This window comes from Narcine bancroftii, chromosome 2, assembly GCF_036971445.1.
Source record: "Narcine bancroftii isolate sNarBan1 chromosome 2, sNarBan1.hap1, whole genome shotgun sequence".
NCBI classification, from domain to species: Eukaryota; Metazoa; Chordata; class Chondrichthyes; order Torpediniformes; family Narcinidae; genus Narcine; species Narcine bancroftii.
Window position 1 is genome coordinate 220,748,763 of NC_091470.1, and position 16,041 is coordinate 220,764,803.

Here is a 16,041-nt window from a genome sequence, read left to right on the forward strand (position 1 = left end):
GATATGGGGAAAAGGCAGGGAGGTGGAGATGAGTCCATCATCGGATCAGCCATGATCTCATTGAATGCCGGAGCAGATTCAACGTACAGGATGGCCAACTCCTGGTCCGATTTTTAATGTTGTTATTTTCAGTAATGACACATTGGCACCTGGTAAAGCTCTAACCTACTGGCTCATTTCCAATCAATCTCATTGATGATGCAAATTTATTCCATCCTCAGTTTAAATGATGATCAGTTGCTTCCTCAATATTCCCCATGCCCTTGCTGTTTGTTTACTGCCATTCTCTTTCTGACTTGTTTGATAAGACTGCAAGACATAGAAATGGAAAATAGGCTATTCAGAATTCAGCCCATCAAGTTTTTTTCTGTCATTTAATCCTTTTCCCACAGCTCCACTGCCCGGCCTTCTCCCCATAACCTTTGATGCCCTGTCAAAATCAAAAACCAATCAATCTCTGCCTTAAATTCACCCAATACCTGGTCTCCACAATTGCCTGTGGTAAGAAATTCCACAGATTTACCTGTGGCTTTACGAAGTTCCTCCGCGTATGAGTGGGAATCATTCATTCCTGAAGTTGTGCCCTCTTGTGACTCTTGCAATGTCCTATTACCTCTACTCTGTTCATGCCTTTCAACATTTGAAGTGTTTTAATGAGATCCCCTTCTTTCTCCTAAATTCCAACGAGTGCAGGCCAAGAGCCGTCAAACGCTTCTCATATGATAACCCTTTCGTCCCAGAATCATAACTTGTGAATCTCCTCTGAACCCTCTCCAACATCAGCACATCCTTTCTTAAATAACACCCCATTTATTTATTCACATTCTGATTCTGATTGGTTCTTCCTCAGATCCTTTCTAACAGTAACGTTGCAGAGGGACCCAAACGGTCACCATTATCGATTGTGAAAGCAGAGTTGTTCACGAATCCAGTAAATTGTATGACGTGGTCTTCAGCCTTCTTGTGAGTATTAATATATGGTTTTATGTTGATAAGTTAATCTAAGTACTGCGCACCAAAAACTTTAACAAATTGATTGCCTTTGCAGATACTATACCAAACAGAGATCTACTTTAGCGCTTTCCCTTTCTGCTCAGAATATACAGTACTTATCTTGTGTAGTTGTGTATAGGAGTACACAGGCTGTGCAGAAAGAATTTCTATTGATGAGAAATCCAAACTGTGAATCCTCTGTTTAAATGAGGTATTAAACTTCAGATTGTATAACCATCCAGGAAGTGCAGAAAAACATCATACAATAGATATAAAAAGACTGAATAAATTGAGCAGATGTAAAGTAAGCAAGCTTTGAATAATCAAGCAGTTAAATTCCCCCAAGGTGAAGGACTTGTCTGAGGCACATTAGTTCAGGGATTTTACACGGAACATGGAAATCTACAACACAGCACAGGCCCTACAGCTCATGTTGTGCCAACTTAATAACCTACTCAAACAACTGCATAGAATTCTCTACTGTATAACCCTCCATTTTTCTCAGTACCATGAACATATCTTATAGTCTCTTAAAATAGCCCATTGTAACTGCCTCGGCTGTCATTGCTGGCTGTCCATTCCAGGCACCAACCACTCCCTGAGTGAAAAACATACCTCTTACATCCGCCCCCCCCCCCCCCCCCCCCTGCCCTGTATGTAATCCAAAGCACCTTAACACTAGGCCCCCTTGTATTAGCCATTTCAGCACTGGGAAAAAGCTACTGGCCATTCACATGGTCAATGCCTCTCATCCCCTTGTACACCTACCTCTATCAGGTCTCCCTGCTAACACTTGTTCTGTCATTCAATGATAGGAGAAGGGATGTCTTGTAATTAGACAAGGCTTAGCTGAAGCAGAACCTTGACTATCCTGTCTCTTTATTCCAAGGATAAAGTTCAGCGGACGTCGCGCCACTCTTAAAGAACAGAACACACTCAGTACGTCATAAGATAGAGGAACAGAATTAGGCAACTTGGCCCATCGAGTCTGTTCCGCGTCTCTACCCTAAGCTGAACTATACTCACGCCTAATTCCAATTGCCAGTCTTTTCCCCATATGCACTGATGCCCCAACAAAGTAGATACTTATCAATCTCCTGCTTAAACTCTCCCAGTGATCGGGCCTCCCCCACTGTATGCAGCAGTGAGTTCCACAAATCCTGACCCTCTGACTTAAGAAGTTTATTTCTCATCTCTGTTTTAAATGGATAACTTCCAATTTTAAGTCTGTGCCCACTTGTCCTTGATTCACTCACCCAGGGAAACATCTTATCTCCATCCTCTCAGTTAGAACATTTCAAAATTCAAAATGTCTCTTTAAGATCCTCTCTCATCTTCTATACTCCAATGAATATAATCCAAGAGTGGACAAATGTTCCTCATACGTTAGCCCTTGTATTCCGGGAATCATCCTAGTAAATCTCCTCTGCACCCTCTCCAACAACATCACATCCTTTCTGTGATAGGGGGCCCAAAACTGCACAGTTCTCCAAATGAGGCCTCATCAGTGCCACTTTACTCTTCTACACTATGCCTCGTGAAATGAATGTCAACATAGCATTCACTTTCTTTACTGCTGATCCCACCTGGTCATTAACTTTTAGGTTTCCATGCACGAGGACACCCAAGTCCCTTTGCATATCCGAGGTCTGAATTTTCACCCCGTCCAACACTGTCTGTTTATTTCCATTACCAGGTCAGGCAGCATCTGTGGAAAAGAAAGCCTGAATTAATGTTTTGGGTCAAAGACCCTTCTAGAGAACTGCAAAAGGGAGTAAAGCAGTTTAAAATTGCAGGAAACATAGAGGAAGGAGAGAGCAGGGTAAAAGGAATTGCTGTGATTGCGTGAGCCCAGATTTTGGTTGGTGCTAAATTCCAGAGATCCTCAGATTAATGGGGACAGCTGGAGGTGATAATACTGACAATGGAGCATAATGTGTTACAAAACAGCAGGTTTTTGGTGAGAGAGAGAGAGAAATTGAGCCAGATGGATGATTTACAGCAGAAATGGCTGATCTGATACCAACAATGAAAGTGGGTCATCTGATGGCAGAAAATGTCATATTGAGTTCCACCATGCCCAGGGAAAAAAAAAGAGGAAGAGTTTCTTCCTCAATCTTCCACTGGAACTCCTAACAATACAGCAGTCCTCAGACATTTCGATCAGAATGGGAGTGGGACTGAGCATTAAAGTGACAGGCAACAGGAAGTTTTCAAAATTTTAATTTAATGATATTTTAAATTTTATTTATGACACAGTAGAAACTGATTCCGGGGAAACACGGGTCACTTCTTCGGGATGAATACAGGGGCTCTGCAAATTTTGATCTCCCATTCTGCATTGTCTTCTTGAGAACAGAGGAGACCGCTTTTTTACAAGTAACATCATGGCTCATGCAGACTACACTGAAAGTGCAAGTAAGTCTCAAAAAACAGCTGTGCAATGATTCAAAATTCAAGATTCTTTTATTGTCATGTAATGAAACAGATGTAATATTACACTATATTGCTTTTAAGCCATACAAAGATTCACTGTCAGAAATAATTTCCCAGCGCCCCTTACAATCAGAGAAAGAAAAGCAAAAGAGAGACCGTCAGTCATTGAGCTTCCCACAGCCTCTGAAGCCACACAGATTTTATACCAAGCCATCGACAACTTAAGTTCCAGATCTAAACCTCCAACATGATCAGGAAGCCTTCAGGACCCTCAGCAACCTTTTGCATCCTGGGTTCCAATACCTGGTAAACCTTCAGCCAGTCTCGAGCTAGCCTCCAGCAGTCAGCAGCCAGCAGCAGCTGGGACTGGAACAGGACAAGCTGGCAAACTTGTGGAAGAAGACCATTTTGAAGACGAGTTGTGAGTTCTCAGTTCAGCCTGTTCAAAGCCCTTGCTGACCATACAAGAGGAGATGGCTGATTGTATAATATTTTACTTGAAGTAAGGGGGAAAAGAAGAACTCTGTGGTGACCTGAAAGAAAGAGGTTTTCATCTGAAAAACCCTGATGGGACAAGTTTCTTCAGCAAGACACTGAAGTGGCTGATCGGAAGGAATCAGTTTGTGTCCAACGAGCAACAAATCTCTCTCTGAAAACTAACAAGAACCTTTCTGAGTGGTAACCATTTACCTTTCAAGCACCAAAGCCTGGTGAAATTCATAAATGTTAAATTCTGTGCACAGTATAAGAATTGCCTGATACTATTGAACTTGGAGGCATGAGAAGTGAGATTGGACTGTGAAACAAAGAAATTTTCTGAACTTAACATGCATATTACATACACTGGACTTAGAATTAGAGGGGGATAAGTTAAGTTAATAGCAATGTTAAAGTTTGATCCTGTTTTCATGTTTAAAGATGATTAAAAGTAACTTTTGTTTAAGTAACCATTTGTCTTGGTGAAGTTGTATTTCGGGACCTCTGGGCCCATAACAGTCTCCTTTAACAGGTCATTTAAAGCCTATATGGAGCTGTCAGTAGTTGGACTGGGCAGCAGAACCCAGCAGAGGAGCACTGTGTCTCCTCTCCCTACTCTCCGTGGGTTCGCATCAGTGGCAGGGTCGCTATTACATCAGCTCCAGCAGCGCTGTCTTGTGGTTAGCCAATAGATACAATTTACGTTTACTTACATTATCAAAAGCATTTCTGATATCAAGCAATTTAGACAGTAAGAGTCTGGATAACCAGCCATGGATAACTAAGAGAATGAAGGAAGGCATTAAATTAAAACCTAATTCATATAGAGGCCAAGAGTAGTGGGAAACTGAGAAAAAACTTTAAAAAGCAACAACACCCCCCTCCCCTGTGGTCACAGGATTTTGTAAAAATAAATTGGAATAGAAAATAAAAATGGAGTAAAAATATACAAATGAAAAAGAATAGCTAAACTAAACAATGATGAAATGGGGAGATGAGAATGTGTAATGTGAAAGTGGCTGAGGCACTGATGTGTTCGCGCGGGTAAACTGGCCAAAGATTGGTGCCAAGGAGGTGATACAGTTACTTTCTTTAAGGAGGCAGTACAAGGCAAATGAGTGGACCTAAAGATAGTTAAGGTGTCTAGTCTTGAATGGCAAAAGTTGCAGCAGATGTGCATTGTGGTAATGTACCAAAATTCTCTGGATGCTGGCAGGTCCTTGCAGATCAGAAGTCATGACTTTTAAAAAAAATTAGATGAGGATGAAAGGTGATTAACTCTAGGCCAGTCATTTAATGATTCTGAAAATGCCTCAAGATTTAGTGAAGGAAGAAATAGCAAGCAACCTGGATAGATACAAAGGCAGCAAGGATTTATAAAGGGCAGGTCATGTTTCACTTGTTCACTAGAGAACATGATGGACACAGTGAGTTGAGGGGAAGAGATGAAAGTGGTATTCTTGTGTGGTGATACACCATTAGCCTACTGCAGGGGGTAACCTGTGTACCTGCAGAAAGAGCACTGGAGGACAAGGCAACATCTAGTCAGCTGCCAATCACGCTCCAGGATGATATAAGCTACATACGGCCCCTCGAGGTCAGTCTCAGAGCCAGCACAGCTACATTCACAGCCAGCTCTGTGGAAGTTTATGTAGAATAAAGCCTGTTGAACAGACTTTTTGTGTCTGCTTTTCTGCTCGATAGCGCATCAAAATTTATTCCACATAAAATTTGAAGCTGTAATGGAGAAGCTCCTGAGCGCCAGGAGCCTCGAAGTCGACCCACGTCATCCGGAAGCGCAGGCACGTTTCAAAATCTGGAAGCACACGGTCGAAGTTATTATCGAGGCACATGCCGATGACATCCTAGACTCCAACAGGAAAAGGCTCGTCTTACTCCACTCGAAGCTGGGTCCCCGAGCCTTCTAAGCCCTCAAAGGCTGCACCGAGTACTCTGAAGTAATGAACACCCTAGACACCGTATACAAACCTCCCACAAATGTGGTCTTCACAAGGTACCTTCTGAATATTCATGTCCAACAGTGCAGAGAGACTGCCAAGTCCTGCCTCAGAGCCCTACATGAGTTAGTTCGACATTGCCTGGCAGAACCCAGGGTGACCAAAAGGGAGGTTGAAAGGTTGATCAAGGACACCTGCGTCCGGGGTCTACACTCAAGAGCTGTCAGGCAGAAGCTGCTGGAGGACAATATTTACTCCCTGGCCAAAAGAGTGGAGGTAGTCCAAGCCCTGGAGGCTGCAGTCCTGCACACTGAAGCCTTCAACTCCAGGCTTCCCCAGGTCTCCACGTGGTCAACACAGACAGCAGCTGTGGCCCAAAACCAGATGATGGACGAGAACATCGCTGCTGTGGGTGCCCCATGCCCTTGAAAGTTCTGTGGGTCTCAGTGTGGGTCAGACTGACGATTGCGCCAAAACTGCCCAGCCAGAAATCAGTACTGCTCAAGATGTGGCGAGAAAGGCCATTTCACTAAAGTATGCCTTTCAAAGCCTGCCAGCAGCTCAGCGGCCCTCTATGACCAGCCTTCCTCCCATCCGGTCCAGGCCACGTGTGATTGCCGGGTGACGCCATTGCCCCCGTAGCAACTTCCGGCCTACTCAACCTCAGCAGCGCTACTTCCGGTCTCACCAGCAACGATTGCCACATGCTCGCCATGCGACCAGACCTTGACCACACAAGTGCTGCCCTGCTAAGACGCCACATCCATGGACTACAATGATGTCACTTCCATCCACGGAGTGATGTCACTTCCGCCACCCTCAATGACATCACCAGCACCAATGGCCAACAGTGTGATGTCACTTCCTCCGGTGCAACCAGTGCAGCCAGGGAAGAATGCCAGCCATGCCGCTGCCACGCACCCCCACGCAGCACCGCCATCTTGTGCTGGGCAGGCGCAGGCGCCACAGCCACCCGGGCCCTCCCAGGCCTACAATGAGCACAGCACCGACGACGAGGATGATGTGGTCACACGGGTGCTGATCAGGGCACCCTACTGAATCACCCCACACCTCCGGAAGCTGCCGAACACCACGCGACACATCCCAAACCTCTGGATGCTGACAATTGCCACCTACCGCACCCCAGGTCTACGGAGAGCATCACCAGTCAAAACTCACCTCTTGCGATGTAACCCATGCCTGCAGAGGATGCTGCGGGCCACAACTTGCCTCCACTGTTGGGGAACTGCGACTCGAACCCCAAGATGGTCCTAGCAGCCACCACACTGACCAGAGACGTCCCTCACGGCCTTGGGCGCTTCATGATGGGCGTCAAAATCATCAGGCAGGTAATGAAGTGCCTACTCGACAGTGGCAGCACCAAGAGCTTTATTCACCCGAGTGTGGCCCATTCCCTAAAACTCAAAATCCACCCCACCACCTTTGCCTCCCAGGACTGAACTATTAATACCCTTGGGCACTGCTCTGCCGATCTGACTGTGACAGGGAGACATACACTGGGTTCAGGCTCCTAGTCATGCTCAAACTCTGTGCTCCAGTCCTCCTGGGCTTAGACTTCCAATGTCACCTAAGATTGTCACCCTCACCTTCGGGGGGGCCTCACGCTCCACAGTGCATCATCCAACCAGCCCCGACCAACCTAGAGCCTCTCCACACTGTGCATCGCCTCTCCTGCCCTCTTCTCCCACCTCACGCTAGACTGCAAACAGATAGCCGTCAGAAGTAGGCGCTATTGCACCGCGAACAGAGACTTCATCAGGGCAGAAGTTGCAGCGGTTTCTGGCAGAAGGTATCATAGAGCCCAGCAACAGCCCATGGAGAGCCCAATTCCTGGTGGTCAAAGGGGGAAGCAAGCTGTGGATGGTCATGGATTAAAGCAAGACCATCAACCGGTACACCCAGCTGGATGCCTATCCCATACCGAGGATAGCCGATATGGTCAACGAGATATTGGGTCTTCTCCATGATTGACCTAAAGTTGGCCTATCACCAACTCCCCATCCACCTGTGGGACAATTCTTACACCATCTTCGAGGCTGTCGGGTGCCTCTACCATTTCCACCGAGTTCCATTTGGGTTCACAAATGGGGTCTCCTTCTTCCAGTGGGAGATTGATAGCATGGTAGACTGGCACAAGTTAAGGGCGACTTTCCCATACCTAGATAATTTCATCATCTGCGGCCAAGACCAGCAGGACCATGATGCAAACCTGGAAAATTTTTCTGGACAGCTGAGGAGCTGAACCTCACTTACAATAAAGAGAAGTGCATATTCATCACCACCCGCCTCGCCATCCTAGGGTACATCTTGACACATGGTGTCATCAGCCTGTATCCAGAATGGATGCACCCATTAATGGAGTTGCCCCTCCCCTACATGCTCAAGGCCTTCCGCAGATGCCTTGGCCTTTTCTCTTATTACTCACAGTGGGTTCTTCGCTTCTTGGACAAGGTCCGCCCACTGGCCCAGGCCACTACTTTTCCTCTCACAACCGAGGCATAGGCAGCCTTCACATGCATCAGGCAGGATATCGCAGACACCACGATGCATGCCGTGGACGAGGACTCCCCCTTCCAGGTGGAGAGCGATGCCTCCGATGTGGCCCCCGCCGCTACCCTGAACCAGAAGGGGTGCCGTGTCACCTTCTTCTTGTGGACCCTCCACAGTTCTGAGCTAGGGCACTCTGCCATTGAAAAGAAGGCCCAGATGATTGTGGAACTGCCACTGGTACCACTACCTGGCTGGAAGGAGATTCACCCTCATCACCGACCAGCGTGCAGTGGGATTCATGTTTAACACCACCCACAAAGGTAAGATCAAAAATGATAAGATCTTGTGCTGGAGAGTCAAGCTGGCAATGTACAGCTATGACATCCAGTATTGTCTGGGGAAGTTTAACGACTCACCCGACGCCCTCTTCCAGACCTGCGTGTCATTCCATGACGACCAGCTGCAGGCACTACATGAGTCCCTCTGCCACCCTGGCGTCACCCACTTACACACTTTATCAAGTTCCGAAACCTCCCACACACTGTCAGGGACATCAGGACCATGACTGAGGCATGCCGGGTCTGCGCGGAATGCAAGCTCTGCTTATTCTGCCCACCCCAGGCCCATGACATAAAGGCCACTTGGCCCTTCGAGTACCTCAGCATAGACTTCAAGGGCCCCTGCCTTCCATGAATAAGATTGTCTATTTCCTCACGGTCATAGTCGAGTACTCCCGCTTCCCTTTTGCCATCCCATGCCCATACACCTCCACGGCCACCGTCATCAGGGCACTGACACAGATCTTCACCATGTTCGGCTACACTGCATTCATCCACAGTGACCAGGGGTCTAGTTTCAATGAGTGAGGAACTGAGCCAGTACCTGACAGCAAGGGGCATCGCAATTAGTCCCACGACCCGAAAGGTAATGGACAGGTGGAGCATGAAAATGGGGTAATCTGGAAGGTAGTCCTTCTGGCCCACTGAGTCCTTAAGTCTGAGGGGTGGTCTGTACAGTACTGGCAGAATGTCCTCCCCGAGGCGCTCCATGCCATCAGGTCAGTCCTGTGCACGGCTACCAACGAGACCCCTCATGAACACCTGTTTTCGCTCCCCAGGAAATCAGTGACAGGAACATTACTCCCAGCATGGCTCACATCCCCAGGACAGGTGCTCCTGCGTAGACACACGTGGGCCCACAAGTCCGAACCCCTTGTCGAGCAGGTTTTCCTCCTACATGTAAACCATAACTACGCCTACGTTAGGTTCAGCAGCGGCAGGGAGGACACCATCTCAACCAGGGACCTGGCACCAGCAGGAGCACCCACCACAGCCCAACAGCATCCTTCATCCCAGAACCATGCCGGCCCGACACACTGCCCCGACCCCGGACAGCTGTGGGACACCCAAGACCATGCTGGCCTCCCGCGCCTTCCCCACCCCGGGAACCCTGGACTCACTCCAACCATGGGGGATAATCCCACAACCCCCCCTTCACCCATTCAACACCTCACACACACTTCAAATCAGGCTGGACCGTCTAAACTTGTATATAATATGTGTATGTTTGGGGCTTTGTAGAACATAGAATGTAACCTCTCTGCCCGGGACAATTTTAAAGAAGGGGATGAATTTGGTGATACACCACTAGCCTACTGCAGGGGGAAACCTGTGTACCTGCAGGAAGAGCACCGGAGGACAAGACAACACCTGGCCGGCTGTCAATCAGCTGACCTGAATGGCCCAAGCCTCACCTGGTCAGCTGCCAATCACCCTCCGGGATATAAGCTACATCCAGCCCCTTTGAGGTCCGTCTCAGAGCCAGCACAGCTACTCTCACAGCCAGCTCTGTGGAAGTTTGTGTGGAATAAAGCCTGTTGAACAGACTTCATATTTTGTGTCTGCTTTTCTGCTTGATAGCACATCACAGCTTGAATTTCCAGAAGGTGCTCGGTAAGGCGCCACATAAAAGACATATCAAAAGAAAAGGATGCACGAATTGGGAGATAATGTTTGCTGGAGACATGGTCCAATTGCTCTCTTGCTTTGGTATCCCTCACTCTTCTTCCTCCCAAAGCACGGTACATCCAATCCCTTCAAATTGCAACGTTATGCAGCAAATGACAAGCATTTATCATTCCAGTCATCTTTATTGGTCTTTAATATAAGGGTGTCTAGGCAATGAAAGGAGAACTTCACAGTCTAATGGCCTCTCAAATAATAATGCTAAACTCTTTTGTCATTGTCTGTCCACAGATGAAGGAATTATGTCAACAGGGCAGGATAGATCTGATCTGCAAGGAACTATCCTGTCTGAGAAAGGGGTGGGGGGGGGGGGGTGGTTGATGTACAGTATATAACTCGAGAGGCTGAGACTAAGTTACTGATCTATAGGCTTTTGTTCACAATGGACAGGGACCTCATCCTGTGTCACAACCTGGGTGTAATGTGAATCATAGTACTCAAAGACTTGTGTGGAGCTTTTATTAGCTTACAATTGATGGCCGGTATCTATAATGGTCTTCAGGTAAAATGGAGATAAGGTGGGAAAACAGGATTTATATCGGGACCAATAGGGGCGGAGCCAAGAGGAGGGGCTGGTCATCTAATCTACCCATAGACAGTGAATTCTAGTTCACTGCATTCACCACTTCCTTCAGAAGAGAACCTGCAGGTTCAGCAACACAAGCTTTTTACAATTACTTACAAGTTGAGTCTGTCTGGGGGGGCCTGCTTATTCGGGTTGAGTGGCTTAGAACAGGTGGACTTTGCTCTTTCAGAACTTCCTGTGCCTCCTGTGGGTCTTGGATACTGGGACTCAAAGGGGGAGTCTGGAGTTCAAGATCCGATGGTTGCGTGGTTAGAACCATGTCGTCCGGAACCCTGCGCGGGGTATTTGGATGTTCCAGGCCTATTGTGGGTGTCGGGACCTCAGTTCATGAAGGTGCCAGGTCTCTGATCGGGCTGGTGTCCTCTCTGCCACATAGGCATACATCGGGTTTGTGTGCAATAGGTGAACTTTCTCAACCAGAGGGTCCGTTTTGCTTCTCCTCACGTGCTTCTTCAGCAGGACCGGTCCTGGTGTCGGTCAGCCATGCTGGAAGAGTGATCCCTGATGTGGATTTCTGTGGGGATGTAAACATTAGTTTGTGAGGAGTCGCATTGGTCACAGTGCAGGGAAGTGATCTTATGGAGTGGAGCATGGTGGGAAGAACCTCTTGCTAGCGTGAGTCTGGAAGGTCTTTAGACATGAATTAATTTTACAGCTTTCGAAACCATTTCATTCTCTTTTTCAACTTGTCTGTTCACCTGGGGATTGTAGCTAGTCATCTTGCTTGAGGCAATGCCTCTTACGAGCAGGTATCAGTGTAGCTCTTTGCTCATAAATGATGAGCCCCATTCTCTATGAATATAGCTGGGATACCTGAACATGGTGAAAATGGAGTCCAGAGCTCTGATGACTGTGGCGGTGGAGGTGTCTTGGCAGGGAATGGCAAATGGAAAACACAAGCACTCATCAATAACGTTAAGAAAGTACATGTTTCTGATGGTGGAAGGAAGGGGTCTCTTGACATCGACGTTGAGTCATATAAAGGGGTGGCAAGCTTTTATCAGGTGTACTTTGTCAGGGTGGTAGAAGTGTGGTTTGCACTCAGCACAGACCTGGCATGACCTGGTCATTTCCCTGATGTCTTGGATAGAGAAGGGCAGGTTGCATGCCTTGACCAAGTGAGCCATGTGGATGATGCCCAGGTGGCAGAGCTTGTCGTGAATTGACTGCAACTGGCTGGTGTGTGCAGCAGCACAGGTTCCTTTGGATAGGGTACCTGGAGGCTCATTGAGTCTCATAGTTATAGGTCGAGAGTTCGATCCTCGCGATCTTGTCATTCTTTATTTTGCCCCTGTTCGTATTATTGAACATGAAAGCTACAGATCACTGATTGCTGAGCAGTGTAATTTTCCTACTGGCCAGGTAGTGCCTCCAGTGCCTGAGGCCTCCACAATGGATTGATCCTTTTTCTCCACTGAAGGGTTTTGGAGCTCATGGCCTTGTAGGATGTGGGGAAAACAAAGCTACCGGCCAGAGCTATGTCGGAGGCATCGCTTTTCACCTGGAATGGTGCGTTTTTTTGTCCACCCGACATAGTTAAAAACTGCCTGGGCTTCGGCTGACAATGGGAAGGAGGTGGATTTTAAAAAGGGTTGAACATTGTCAGCGTAATAAGGTACTCATTGTATGAGAAGAAGCCTAGACATCCCCTTAAAGCTTTCATGGTCTAAGAGGGGACACATACACTCAGAGTCTGGGACAATGATGCCATTCTCCACCACATAACCCAGGATAGCTAGACGTTTAGTCTGGAACACACATTTACTGACATTGTACGTGAGGTTCAGGTATTTGGCTGTGTGCAGAAACTTGTGAAGCTGGCTGTCGTGGTCCTCCAGATCATGTCTGCAAACGAGGATACTGTCGTTATAGGGGAAGATAGCCCTTAACTCATACTTATCTACCATTTCGTCCATTTACCTCTGGAAGACCAAGACCCCATTTGTAATACCAAAAGGGACTTTTGGGATCTGGTAAAGCTGTCTATTTGCCTCGAATGCTGTGTAGGGATGGTCTTCGGAGCAGATCAGTAGCTAGTGATATGCAGCTTTCAGGTTGATGGTCGAATAGACCCAGTACTGCACAGTTTCATTCACCATGTATGAGATTCAGGGGAAGGGATATGTGTCCAGGAATATGAAGCAATTAATAGTTTGGCTTTAGTCAATCACTAGCCTGGGATTTTCTCCCTCTTTCACTGCTACCACCTGGGCTCTCCATGGTCTGTTACTGGGTTCAATTATATTTTTTCCTTAAGCAGCCAATGTGTTTCGCCTCTAATAAATTCTCAGTCCCCTGCACTGTATCACCTGCTCTTTGTGACTATTGGCTTACAGTTGGGGGTTGGGTTCTGAAACGGGGGGGGGGGGGGGGTGGGGGTGGTTTAATATTCAACATGGATAGACCAGATGTGGTGTCTGGATTTTGGGACTTTCCGTTCCGCACTGTGATTGGGGGGAATGGGCTTGAGTACTCCATGGTCATGCTTTTAAAGTGACAAAGGAAGTCCAGGCCCAGCAACACAGAAGCACATAAATCATCCAATACGTACAATTAGAACTTACAAAATTCCCCCCTTTTACAGTTAAGTGTACTCTATAATACCCCTGAATAGTTACCGAATCTAGATAAATATGGAAGTCCATTGGGTAAATGTTTAAGTTGTACTGATGAGCAGTCACAGAGTTTATAAAGCTCTTAGTTGAGCCAATGTCCATTAAGCAATCCATCAGATTACTGTTTACCCTCATCTCCTTCATTGAGTTGTTCTGCTGGTGGGGTTTTGCCTGGTCGAGCATGACTGATACCAACGTTCTAGAGGCTGCATTGCTCTCCCTGTTGATGTCATCTTGATCTGAGGGCCGGGAAGATGATGTCGACCATGAGGAGTGGCAAGATGGCTGCCATTCCCGTCATTGCTTCACTTCCAGATTTCCTTGATCCTTCACTTCCAATAATGTTCCTGCTACATGGCGCAGCAAAATGGTGGTGGTGAGCAGCATGGAAAGACAGGGACCCACTCTTCTTGGCTTGAGAATGGGATGTATGAATGTTTGGGGGTCACACATGCAGTCGCCTTCCTGGGGTTCCCCTTGGCCCGATAGACTTTCGCCCAGTGTCCACTCTTGCCACATCCTGAGCATACGGTATCCTTTGCGGGGCATCTGGTGTGGGGGTGTTTGGCCTGTCCACAGAAGTAGCATCCCCTGGTTGTATGTCGCCATGATAATCAGTATAGGGGACAGTGGCTCTCCACAGGCCTGGTTTTTTGAGAAGGTGCCACTTTCATTAGAAAGGTCATCTGCTCCCAGTTGGGCCTGTTCAAGAAATTTCGCCAGATCGAGGGTATGGCAAGGTCCTTCTTCCCCAACTCTAGCAGTCGCTGCCTCACCTACCTCAATCTCAGTCCTGCCACCAGCGTATCCCGGACTTGCTCTTCTTCTCTCACCCGGGCTGAAACCGCTTACTAGCGGTACTTACTCTTCAGTGTCCATAGTCGTCCAGCGATTTACCTGGACATTGCCGACATTGAGTGAGTCAGTGTCTCATCAGCAAATCATTCTGAGGCCTCATGTAATGGGCCTTCAGGCCTTTGATGGCTGTCTCGTACGTCGCGCAGTCCCTGATGACTGCGTATCCCTTGGGACCGACTTGAGAGAGGAGGGCCGATCTCCAGAGGCAGTCAGAGTGGAAGACTTCTTGGGTGGCTGTTAGGTAAGACTGGAATCACTCAAACTAGAAGGTGAATTATTCTGGGGCTTCTGGGGACAAAGGTTCGACCTGGAGCATGCCTGGCTTTAATAGGGCTTCCATCCCATCTTCAAAAGTAAGTTAATAAAATTGTAACATAATCGATAGTACTTGGAGACTTGTGTGGAGCACAAACGCGCTTTTATTAACTTACAATTAACAGCCAGTATCCACAATGGTCTTCAGGTAAATTGGAGGTAAGGTGGGAAAACAGGGTTTATTTTGGGACTGATGGGGGCAGAGCAAAGAGGAGGGGCCGGCCTTCTAATTTACCATAGACAGTGAATTCCAGTTTACTGCACCAGACTTTCTGGGGAAGGGGAAGGGTGATGGAGGCTTTATAAAAGGTCAAAAGAGGAAGGTAGAGTCACAGGATGGGGCAGAGCCAGGTAATTGGGAAATCAGGGATACAATATAGTTCAGCAGTTCACCACAGGGGTATTTTTAATTGCAGAACTACAACACAAACACAGAAGTGTGCAAGGAAAAAATATCCATGGACAAGGTGAAAGAGCTGGCAACATTTGATGATGACAGATAGATTTTAGTGAAATGAGTGACTGTCCATTTAACATCCCAGAGGCTGTGAGTAAACATCTCATGTCATAAAACTACAACTCCTGTTGCTTTTGCAACCAATAAAACAATGTTGCCTCTGGGAGAGGCATCTTAAAAGTTTATCAGGAAAAGTGAGGCTCATAAATTCTTTTTCTGACCTTCAAAATATCCCTCTATCTATATTATTACATTACACTTAATAACATCAACCGATATAATTTCTATGAGTAGCTTTGCTTTCTCGTGGTTATGGAATTTTTTAAAATTGTAAATCCAAATGCATAACATTCACTATTTTCTCTAAAATCATTTTTTAAAAAATAAATTGATTAAATTAGTAAAACAAGGCCTGCCATTTTAAAAACCTGTGTTTGATCATTCCAGTTAAATTTGTGTCATGTCAGTGTGACCTGCCGTTGTGTTCTTCGTCAGTTTTCCTGGAGTCTCCTGTTTCAGTCTTAGTGTTACAGAATTAACACCACCAAGAGGTTTAATATTTGTAAATTCTATTGTAAAACATTCAAGATGAATTTATCTATTTTCTCCTTGCTCTCGTGTAATTCTGAAAACCTTTTATCTTCCATTTTTAAAAACGCCATACACAGCTGATTTATTTTCTTTTCACAGATCACCATTGTAATATTCTCAATTTTCTGCAAAGCTCATGCTTTTAATGTCCCTGTAAAATCCATATATGGTAACCCTTTTATTCATTCTTTCATTATATTCCCTAATATCACTTACTTTT

At 46.6% G+C, this 16,041-nt stretch overlaps 1 long non-coding RNA gene across 1 annotated transcript; it reads left to right on the forward strand.

The window, feature by feature from the left end:
• Positions 1–754: 754 nt before the first annotated feature.
• LOC138752613 (uncharacterized) lies at positions 755–4,372 on the forward strand. Its single transcript, XR_011350764.1, has 3 exons — positions 755–963; positions 3,253–3,411; positions 3,511–4,372. It is a non-coding gene; the product is annotated as an uncharacterized lncRNA (long non-coding RNA).
• The last annotated feature ends 11,669 nt before the right edge of the window (positions 4,373–16,041 follow it).